This window comes from Portunus trituberculatus, chromosome 43 (genome assembly GCF_017591435.1).
Source record: "Portunus trituberculatus isolate SZX2019 chromosome 43, ASM1759143v1, whole genome shotgun sequence".
NCBI classification, from domain to species: domain Eukaryota; kingdom Metazoa; phylum Arthropoda; class Malacostraca; order Decapoda; family Portunidae; genus Portunus; species Portunus trituberculatus.
In genome coordinates, this window is record NC_059297.1 from 23,874,607 (window position 1) to 23,886,689 (window position 12,083).

General features: G+C 40.8%; 1 long non-coding RNA gene across 2 annotated transcripts in view; it reads left to right on the plus strand.

The window, feature by feature from the left end:
- Positions 1-10,866: 10,866 nt before the first annotated feature.
- The window catches only part of LOC123518129, a 20,499-nt gene continuing 19,282 nt past the window's right edge, over positions 10,867-12,083 (plus strand). The window contains exon 1 of one of the 2 annotated variants that reach the window (XR_006678676.1): positions 10,867-10,997. This is a non-coding gene — a long non-coding RNA (uncharacterized LOC123518129). The other variant, XR_006678675.1, reaches the window with a different exon arrangement.

The following is a 12,083-nucleotide window of genomic DNA, read 5'->3' on the forward strand; positions in this document are numbered from 1 at the left end:
CTTTTGAAATAGTGGAGTTGAAGCACAGAAATGTTTGAGAATACGATCTCTCTCTCTCTCTCTCTCTCTCTCTCTCTCTCTCTCTCTCTCTCTCTCTCTCTCTCTCTCTCTCTCTCTCTCTCTCTCTCTCTCTCTCTTTTCTCCGTGTGCCGAAGAAAAAGTTTGGGTTACCTTCGTTTAATGCATGGATCTACTCCCTGCTCTTACAAGGGGGAGGAATGAATTGGGCGAGAGAAGGTTACGTCAAAGGTTTGCGCTCCTCCACATTTATCTTTATCTCAAGGTGGCGCAGCGGTGACGAGCAAGACCCATCATTAGGTGGTCTGGCCCGCTGTCCGCCTGTCTGTTCGTCTACATGGCACCGACGGGGTAATAGCTCCTGCCTTCAAGTTGTTGTAATGTATGTTGCAGCGGTACTTCCTCGCAGTCGCCGCGTCTGTCGAAGTAAGTAACTACATCTCTCCTTTCCTTCCTGCCTGATCGGTTTTCTTCCGCGTTTGAATGGTTTTTGTTTTTCGTTCTGTTTAATGTGGTGTTTAATACCTCTCTCTCTCACTCTCTCTCTCTCTCTCTCTCTCTCTCTCTCTCTCTCTCTCTCTCTCTCTCTCTCTCTCTCTCTCTCTCTCTCTCTCTCTCTCTGCTTCTATTTTCTCCCCAATTCTTCCTTTCCTTCTCAGTTTTTCAAAATTATATCTCGATTTCTTTTTCACTTATAACGAGCAGGAACTTTTCAGCGGGCAGCGGCGTGACAAGGGCTGGAGGAGTACCTATGCAATTGTTCTATTAGAGTGCCACATCTTCGTTCCCCCGCACACTCCCCTCCCGGCCCATCCCTCGTGATTAGCTGATCAGGTACCACTCAAATATTCACGGGACTGAGGAGGGTTAGGGCAACCAACTAATTTCCAACTTGCCGCAACTTGGAAGACAAAATGTAAAAGTGAAATCTACATGCATCAGTTGGTCACTCGTGCCGCCAAATTGAACCGCAGAATGAAATTAGGTTTATGTCCATGCGCGCGTAATGTAATACCGAAGAGAAGTAAATGATCATCCTGAATCAGGAATATCTTTGGCAGCGTGGTAATTTTATCTTGACTTTGCGTAGACTTTTCCAAAGTAGAACCAGTTCAGCCAACAACTACAGGATGTAAAGGACAAATGCCAGTATTGTTAAACGTTTGGAAAACAAAGGCCCATATTCCTTAACATTCACAGGAAAAAGATCCGTGTTCTTAAATGTTTGGAGAACAAAGAACGATATTCTTAAACGCTAGAAATAAAAATCTGTTCCTTAACGTTTAGAAAAAAAAGTATCCTTAAACGTTTAACAAACAAAGGACCGTATTTTTAAGTATTTAGAGGGGAAAAACTAACAGTATTCTTAAAAATTTTGAAAACAAATACCTGTAAACGTTTGGAGAGAGAAAAATAATAAAACGTATCCTAAATTATTCGGTGCTTCATAAGTATCATGTTTTTCCTAGTGATGATACAGAATCCTCTTCAGACTACCAGTAGAATAAATAATATGCATATCCTTGAAAATCAAATCATTTTTCGTTACAGCCTGAGTGTTTTTATCTTTCAGCTTGCTAGAGAGAGAGAGAGAGAGAGAGAGAGAGAGAGAGAGAGAGAGAGAGAGAGAGAGAGAGAGAGAGAGACGTACCGGAAAACATCACAGCAGCCTTCTTTTATTATGTACATTCTTAAGTCCCCTGTGGTTATTGCTTTTTTATTATTTATTCTAACTCTTGACCTCGACAGCCGCTGGTGTGCTAATGCAGCTGGACCAGTTATCATTACAGCGTTTGTTTAGGAGCCTTGTCTCGACTACTTCTAGCACGTTCTAGTGGAAGTTACTGGGAACTTCAAGGATGTTTTCATGGTTGCGACAGTACACCATTGATTCTTTATCGTGAATTGAGAAAACACTCAATCTCTAGAAGTCTAATTGATGTTTGAAAAATCTCGTCATGATTGCAATGCCAATTTAACAAGAACTCCCATTAATGGAGAAAAAACATCTTCAGATTTTGTATCGCTAATGGGGAAAACAAAAACTCGACTGATAACCTCTGTGGCCTTGAAAAAAAGTTCTGTGTTTCAAAGATGTCGTCATGATTGTAATGCCAGTTTACCAATAACTCTCTCAATGGAGGAAAAAACGTGAAAATGTTAAAAATCTGCATCCCTACAGGGAGAAAAATCACGAGAAGTCTACTGATGATCTCTGTGGCCTTTGAAAATAGTTCTTGGGAGAAAACAAAGCGTTTGAAAATGCTGGCCCGCGTCATCAAGGTGTATGTGTGACATGGAACCCTGCACTCTGCGTCACAGCCAGCTCAAGTCGTGGTCTCGTGAAATGCAGCAAATCGATTAACAACTATTAGGAATTGCTTTACGCTTAAGAGTTTCGCAAATACCAAAGAAAATAAGAACTGGCGTGATAGGCAGGGCCAGTTACTGTAAAAACTTCTTTATTCATTATCATCACTACTCTTCTTTCTATATGACACCTTTTATTTTAAATTTATATCATTACTTTCGGCAGTAATGCATAAACATACACAATGCGAGTTTCTGAGGATTCGAAATGTGCTTCAAGTTTTCAATCATTTTCGTTTATCTATTTTCTTTTTTTCGCGTTCTTAAGTCACTTATGATTATTGCTTTCCATTATTTGTTGGGGGATTATAATTAAAAAATGGTGAAACTTTAGTTATAATTACGACTATGCTGAGAACTCTCTCTCTCTCTCTCTCTCTCTCTCTCTCTCTCTCTCTCTCTCTCTCTCTCTCTCTCTCTCTCTCTCTCTCTCTCTCTGCCTCTTGTCACGTCAAGTGTTGTAATCTCTCGCTCTATTGTCATACTAAGTGTTATAATCTCTCTCTCTCTCTCTCTCTCTCTCTCTCTCTCTCTCTCTCTCTCTCTCTCTCTCTCTCTCTCTCTCTCACACACACACACACACACATCAGTCCCTACCCACTCGGAGTCTCCCGCCAAAAATACATCTCATCGCTATTTAAAATATAAAGAGGGACAAGTTAGCTTAAACAGCAGCAACAGCAGCAGCAGCATCGCTTAACACAACATTCACCACCCCTTCCTCTTCTCCTCCTCGCCTCTCTCTCTCTTTCTCTCTCTCACTCAACTTTTCCCTGTCGCTAATACCTGGCAAAGAGGATCAGACTCTAAGTAGAAAACAAAGAGTTGCGGGGTCTGAATCCACTTTCGGCGCGAGCGTGTGGTGATGGTGGTGGCGGCGGTGATGGTGGTAGTGGTGGTGGTGATGGTGGTGGTGGCGGTGATAGTAGTGATGGCAGCAGCAGCGTCAGTATTCATAATGGTTCCCCAGATCAAACCAGCTGGTCTGGGTGGCTCTCGTTCCCACACACACACACACACACACACACACACACACACACACACACACACACACACACACACACACACACACACACACACACACACACACAAGCACGATCGCACAAAAACGCAAAAAAAAAAAAAAAGGCGCTCTTCTGTTCGTTTGCTGGAAAATGTGAATGTGAACACACACACACACACACACACACACACACACACACACACACACACACACACACACACACACACACACACACAAACGAAAAAGAGAACACGAATAAAAATTCTCACATTTCTTACTTTATTCAGGAGAGAGAGAGAGAGAGAGAGAGAGAGAGAGAGAGAGAGAGAGAGAGAGAGAGAGAGAGGAGAAAAACTATCATATATTTGCCAATTTCAGAATCTGTGCAAGCGCTGATTTAGGTTCCTTTTTTTCTTTCATTCTTTCAGCACGAACGTTCGAACGGGATACTAAAAGAAAAAAAAAAGTGATGCATTATTCCGTTTATGAGTAAATATGGGCAACAATCTATTCTAATATTTGAATAAAGGAATGTGTAGAGCAGTGAGCAAAGGTAAATAAATGGAAGCTTTCACACTGTAAGCTTAGGATTTGTGAGCGTAGTGACAAGTGACCGATTTTTTTCTCTTACTTTTTTTCCAGGAACTATCAAGCACAACTAACAGGAACGTAAAGGAAGCTGCCAGAAGCTTTCATGCAGTCACTTTACAAAATACACACACCTACACCCATCTATCATTTCTGTTCTGTAAAACTGTCTAATCTTTAATGCTTCTTATCGACTCAGCGCTGACAACCTGATTACTGAATCTATATCACTCATCCACTAATATGCGAACTTATTTCTTCCTATTTCCTTTTTCTTAAATTTACTTAGCCAAGCTTGAATCTGACACTTCTCTATACCCACATACACCCATCCATCATTTCTGTTCTATAATTTTTTAAGCATCGTTATCAACTCGCCAATAACAACATAAGTACTGAGTCTGTTTCACCCATCCACTAATATATCAACTTATTTCTTTCTATTGCATTATTTTTTTCATAAATTTAACTTCACCAAGCCTGACTACCTTACTTCTCTATATCCCCAAGGGCCTAGACCCATCTCTGTTCTGCAAATCAATCTAATCTTTTATATTTCTTATTGACTCAGCACAAACAACCTGATTACTGAGTCTATATCACTCATCCACTAATATTTGAACTTATGTCTTCCTATTTCTTTTTTTTCATATATCTAACTTAATCAAGCATGAATTCGTTACTTCTCTACACTTCCTTACATCTATCCATCATCTTCCTATTTCCTTTTCTTATGAATCTAACTGAACCCAACCTGAATCCGTTACTTGTATCCTTTTGCTACTCTTAAGGATATCATCTTCCCTCGTGCCACTTGTCTAACTTACTTCAATGATAATTAATCTTGAATCTACATCTTTTACATCTTCCCTCATGGCACCTTTTTAGTTTACTTCAGTGATAACCAAGCCTGTATCCGTTACTTTTGTTCTATCACTACTCTTAAGGATATTGTCTACATCTTCCTTGTTATATCACTCATGCCACTTCTCTACCCTTCTTCAATGATAACTAATTGATTACGTTAGCCAGATTAAGTGAGTCGAGTTGTATTAAGCTGTTAAGAGTTAAAGGGACGATGTTAAAATTCATTACTTTCTTCATTTTGTGTATTAATGTACTTTCTTCTTCCTTGCCTTCGTTATCATCCTCGCCACTTCATTACGATAAATTAGGTGACTTTAGATGTGTAACGATTAAACTGTTAAACTTTTTTCAAAACTCCTGATTACTTAATTTTGTTTATTAATGCACTTTCTTTCTCCTTGTTTGCGAGTCCATTGTCATATGAATCATGGAACTCTCTCTCTTTGCTCCTTCACTGATTAAGTTACATGAAGTGGCTTTAGGAGCATAATGAGTAAGGTGTTCAGGGTTCAAGAAGCGATGTTAAAACTCTTGATTGCTTTCTTAATTGTTCATTAAAGCGATTTCTTTCTTCTTGTGTACGTGCTCATTGTTACATCTCTCCACTCCTTTGTTGATTAAGTTACATGAGGTTACTTTACGTAGATAATAATTTAGCTGTGGGAGTTTTTTTTTTTTTTTAAGTGACGATGTTAAAATTATTCTTCATTACTTTTTCTTTCATTTTGCACAATAACTTACTCAATCTGTGTTGCTCTTTTCTTTTATTTCTCTCTTTTCATCAGATAAAATAAGTCTCTCTCTCTCTCTCTCTCTCTCTCTCTCTCTCTCTCTCTCTCTCTCTCTCTCTCTCTCTCTCTCTCTCTCTTCTTCTTCTTCTTCCTTCCTTCCCTCCTTTCTTCCTTCCTTCCGTCTTTCCTTTCTGCCTGTCTCCTACTTTTGTTGTTGTCATCGTCATCCTCCTCATCGTACTCCAGTTCAAGTGCTTTTCCCTCCCCTTCCTGCCTCTTGTGTCCATTCCCCTCTCTCTCTCTCTCTCTCTCTCTCTCTCTCTCTCTCTCTCTCTCTCTCTCTCTCAGCCCTTCTGCGCCTCTCCTTTCCCGCCTTCCCTCTCAACTATCTCCCTCCTCTCCTGAAATACTTCCCTCTCCTCTCCTCCTCCTCCTCCTCCTCCTCCTCCTCCTCCTCCTCCTCCTCCTCCTCCTCCTCTTCTTCCTCCAGTATCAGAAGGGTGTGGGGAACAAGCACTGAGAAGCTACAAAAACACGAAATCTCACTGGAAATCAATATACTGACTCCTCCTCCTCCTCCTCCTCCTCCTCCTCCTCCTCCTCCTCCTCCTCCTCCTGGTCGCGACTAAAGATGTATTCACTAGTATTGGGAGTGAAAATTAAAAATAAAAATCGGGAAAGGGGGGAGCCAGTCAGTCAGTCAGTCAGTCTCTCTCTCTCTCTCTCTCTCTCTCTCTCTCTCTCTCTCTCTCTCTCTCTCTCTCTCTCTCTCTCTCTCTCTCTCACTACTACTACTACTACTACTACTACTACTACTACTACTACTAACAAGTAAATACATGAATAAATAGATAAAAAATAAATAAATAAATAAATAAATAAATAAAATATGCATGCAAACAAATAAACAAACAAATAAATGCGCACAAAAAAACATATAATGAAAACCCAGCCCCGAAAAATAGAGGTTGAAAATATTTCGTTCCTCTTTCTCTATATATCTCTATCTCTTTTTTCCCCTCTCTCTCTCTCTCTCTCTCTCTCTCTCTCTCTCTCTCTCTCTCTCTTTGGAATAACTGTGGAATTTATGGAACGTGTATTCTCATACATACATTTTTTTTTTACTTTATGTCGTGTGTGTGTGTGTGTGTGTGTGTGTGTGTGTGTGTGTGTGTGTGTGTGTTTAGTGGGCTGCCTTGTGTGTGTGTGTGTGTGTGTGTGTGTGCGTGCGCCAAGCAGTATACGTACATACTCACACACCAACAGTAACAAAACATCTCTCTCTCTCTCTCTCTCTCTCTCTCTCTCTCTCTCTCTCCGGGAATCTCCAAGCGAGTTTTTAATGATTTTCCTGATATTCTTGGTGGCGGCTGGCGGCTCAGGGCGGGATCAGCCTCCCGCTCCCCGTCCATTACCGCTCACCCTCCCCCTCCTTTCTCCAGACACCCGTGCCCCTCCGCCCACCCCAAACGCCGCCCTCACCTCCCGTCCTAGCCCCGGCCCAGCCACCTCCATTTTCAGGAATCCGTAGGCCACTCCAGCGTGTGTGTGTGTGTGTGTGTGTGTGTGTGTGTGTGTGTGTGTGTGGAAGGGCAGAACAGATTCGGTTCGGTTCGGTTCTCCAGAGCGCCATAGGAGTAGATGGTAAATGTAAATAAATGTACGAGCTGTTATTATTCTTGTTGCGATCTTTGTTGTCACTGTTCTGGGTTGGTTCGAGTTTCCTGAGGTCGTGTTAGTTTGTTACTTGGTTAGTGGTTCATTCCTTTGGTTGTTATTTGGTACTTTGGGTCTTTCCTTAATTACTAATCACCCTGAGACATCTTTACTTGTTCTACAGCCGCCTGCAATCTTTAAACGAGCATGAAAACTGCAAAATTCATTCTATTTTAATCCGTCCTTCTTGCCTAAAGGTGTTTACAAGGGTTTCATGCATTGCTTCTGGTGCTGCTCATTGTCTCGCATCGCAGTACTTTTTGGTCAGTAACTCAATCAAAATCGGTGGTGGAATGGTCACTATTATATTACAGTAAGATGAAGTATGATCTGATTTACTTATTCAAAGTTCCGTTGTCAGATTAACGTTTTTCTTCAGTCTTCAGTCCCTCCCCTTACTGACTACTACATGGAGGCTGGTAACTATTAGATCCTAAGCAGATCGGACGACTAAGACTTCAACACGATGGAAGCGAGTGGTGTATGTTACTCGACTCCTGACCGTAACTATGTACAGGAAGGCAGACAACTGAATAATGGATACAAGTACCAAGTTCTGCCTCACATATCATACTACGTCACTCAGCTACCTCTGAGAGTCTGTGCAGCGCAGATAAATGAATCTCGCACACAGCAATTACGGGAAGGCACTAATGTTGAAAACGAAACGCGAGAACAATCAAAACCCATTGAAACAGTCATTCAGTATCGCTGGAAAGAGAAAACTTTGGCCACAATAACTTATCTTTTTTTCCTCCCCCGGGTGGGTTCTGAAAAGTTATGAGTGAAATACGATAGACCATTTTCTTCCATGCCTAGTGGTGCAGCAGCTCATACTGATAAAAGACTTCACTTCCACCAGACTCATCTATTCTACGTAACTCCTGCGCCGGAACACGTCAGCCACTTCAGACAAAACACTGAATAAAGGGCATGAATGACTTGCATGCTAATCCCAGCACATAAGAAAGGTCTGTTGTGACTAGGCGAGCAAGGCACCATTGCGTGGTTATGTAATGGACGGTTCAATAGCTACCACCAGGTGCAAAGGAAGCTTAGACCTCCGCCAGTCCCACGCAATAACATGAAGCTGGCACGCGGTATCGTAGCCTGACGCCGCGGGGAGCACAAAGGAAGTCTGAAGGAGCTTGAAAATTCGTGAATTTGCCATGCATACCAGAACCCAACTCACAATCTCTTCAATTCCTCCTCTCGACAGCTCTAGGACAATGATTACTCTGCATAACATTTGAACAATAAATAAATAGATAAGTATATGAATAAATAAATAAATTCAGTAACTAAGTTGTTAGTGCTGGGTGGTTGGGGAACTTTATCTCCTTCAATCATGGGACACATTTTTACCTTGATATTTGTGTGCGACTAGACCATTTTATTGACATTAGGAAGGGTCTATGGATGTCAGAAGATTAATGGGCACAGTCTTAACTGTTTTAATCCCCGACATGAATTTCTGAAGCTGTATAATATCACCAAATAGTAAGCAGAATGAATATGGAAATGCCTCATTATACTGAAGGGGTTAAAGCTTTAAAAGTTCATGAGACAAATTTATGGATGAGGATGATAGGAAGGAATGATTGGTTATCTTTTGCACAGAGACCGCCATGTATAACTTCTCTTATTTTTCAATCTCTTATATGATAAGTAGTAAATAAATATGAGTGAGAATGAAGTTAGTGTATTCAATATATCACATTATAAAAGCAAAGCCACATTTTTACTATTCTTTACCCTCCAAAAATATTGTAATCACTTGAAAAGCTTTTCGAAATATGATCAGACAAAAAAAAAAAAAAAACATATAGAGACTGAGATAGGTTGACACACTTAGACAAACAAGCCGACAGACAGACAAAGTCAAGGACGGTTTCACAGTCTCCGCCACCAAGGTAAAGCGGTAATGTTTTCATAAAGTGTAGTTTCATTCATGGTCTCTCTCACTACGCGTTACCTCATCCCAGATCTGTTTCCACTCGAGCACACCACAGCCAGTCACTAGCCATACAGACAGTCAGTTAGTCAACAAGTCACCAGTCACCCAAAGTCAGCCAATCAATTAACCACTACTTACACAGACAGTTAGCCAGTCAGACAATCAGCCAGCCACAAGAATAGTCAGCCAGTCAGTCACGCAGCCAAGGCTTTCCAACCAAACGAAGGGGGAGAGAGAGAGAGAGAGAGAGAGAGAGAGAGAGAGAGAGAGAGAGAGAGCAACGCTCCGCCATTCAGTAAGTAAATACATAAACAAATTTAGTGAGCAAACAGCGACTCCCCCATCACGCAGAGTCCACACCAACACACACAACGATGCACTCACCACTCACTAACCTGACATGTAATGCACCAACCCGTGTGATGATGACGATGATAACTGCAATAATAATAATAATAATAATAATAATAATAATAATAATAATAATAATAATGATTGGATAAGTCTTTCGTGTTCAATAAGAATCGCTAAGTAGATTTTAATGGAAAGACTTAGATATGAAATAAATTAATAGCTAAATAAATAAATGATGAATGAATAAATGGTGGGAGAGAAACAGAAATACGCAAATGGTAAAAAGTGCATGTACACACACACACACACACACACACACACACACACACACACACACACACACACACACACACACACTGGTAATAATCTTTGAGAATTAAAACGCACTTGTCAACTTCCTGTCTTTATGTACAAGAGAAACAACACAACAATGTTTATACGTCATCTACACCAGAAACACGGACATGTACGTACAACAGCTCACTAATTAAGGAATCAATTATGCGCAGGTGTTGCTAAGAAATACCAAGCGGCGGCAGCGGCAGCAGCGGCGGCGGCAGCGGCGACAGCAGCAGCAGCAGCAGCAGCAGCAGCAGCAGCGGCGGCGGCAGCGACGGCGGCGGCAGCGGACTAGATAGGGTACAGAAGTGTCGTGGTTGACCCAATGTACGATGACTATTTTTCATATTACATAATTACACTCCTGTAATCATTATGACCACCTGTGACTGCCTTCAGCGTAGGCCCGCTCTAGTTTATGCCTAGACGTATGTACACACGCTATGTCTTAATGGAGAGAGAGCCAGGCGACGCCAGACCTTCGTGCGGGGGTTACAATGACTGTCAGGAGCAATGACTAGACGAAGCGACGGTACCGTACACTGTTAAGGAGAGACTGACACACAAACAGACACACGCCAGGAAACACAGAGCTGGCAGACTCTTCCCACACACACACACACACACACACACACACACACACACACACACACACACACACACACACGCTACATACATTAATTACAGTTGCCTCAAGTAGTGATGTCAGGAAGTCTAGTGAATTAATATGGACAAGTGAACTCCATCATACATTCGTAAAGACTATTGGATGAAATTGGAATGTGATAAATGAAGTTGAAAAGCTAAATAGATAGTTTGTTTTTGTTTCTTCTTGTTTTCTTTCTTAATCTTTAGTGTTTAGTAGAGCATGGCATCACTAATCACTGCAATTGTAAGTACATATATATTTTTTTACAGTTTGTCTCCACGGTTTTATACATCATGGTTATATTGCTTAATGGTACGTAGGTTTCGTTGAAGCTGGCATGGCTGTGTGTGTGTGTGTGTGTGTGTGTGTGTGTGTGTGTGTGTGTGTGTGTGTGTGTGTGTGTGTGTTGCAGTGGGGAAGGAGTCAGCCAAGAGGTTCCTCCGAGGGTCTCTGTCGTACTGTTGCCAGCCGGAAACGTACATAGATACTCACACACACACACACACACACACACACACACACACACACACACACACACACACGAAGATTTATGTCCATATGTACGCGTTTTAAAGTTTGTACGGTGAAAGCGAAACACACACACACACACACACACACACACACACACACACACACACAAGGACAGGTATTAGATTAAAGATGACAAACAAACAAGTAAATCAGAAGACAGACCCAGTACGCACCATAATAATAAGAATCAGTTGTTTTTTTCCTAACATTTTCTTTTTCCCTTTTCTCTAATAATGACAAATTTTATTCAATGTGTGCTGACATATACTATAATAGCTCTGGTTGTTTTTCTTTATATACTAATTACAATACGTGGTCTGCAGTCTTCTTTTTACTAACGTGTGTGTGTGTGTGTGTGTGAGAGAGAGAGAGAGAGAGAGAGAGAGAGAGAGAGAGAGAGAGAGAGAGAGAGAGAGAGAGAGAGAGAGAGAGAGAGAGAGAGAGAGAGAGAGAGAGAGAGAGAGAGAGAGAGAGAGAGAGAGAGAGAGAGAGAGACTTTCTTCGGTAGGAAAAATGACAAAACATTATAAATAAGAGAATGAAAGAAAAGTAAAAAAGAGAAAAAAGAGAAAAAAGATATGAATTTTCCTTTGTCCATCTGTCAGTCTGTCTGTGTATGTACGTATGTATGTATGTATGTATGTATGCACACGTCCACACAGTATGCATACACAGAGTACGTGGGTAGGTAGGTAACGATATCTACATTAATTATTATTGTGACTTTTGGGAAGAGTCGCATTCACCTCAATAATAATAATAATAATAATAATAATAATAATAATAATAATAATAACACTTAAATAAAGCCAATTGACAGTTAAACGGAAGCTTTATATCAAACATTAGAGCATCAATCTCTGATAATAATGACAATAATAATAATAATAATAATAATAATAATAATAATAATAATAATAATAATAATAATAATAACAAAGGCTTGCTCATCTTCATATA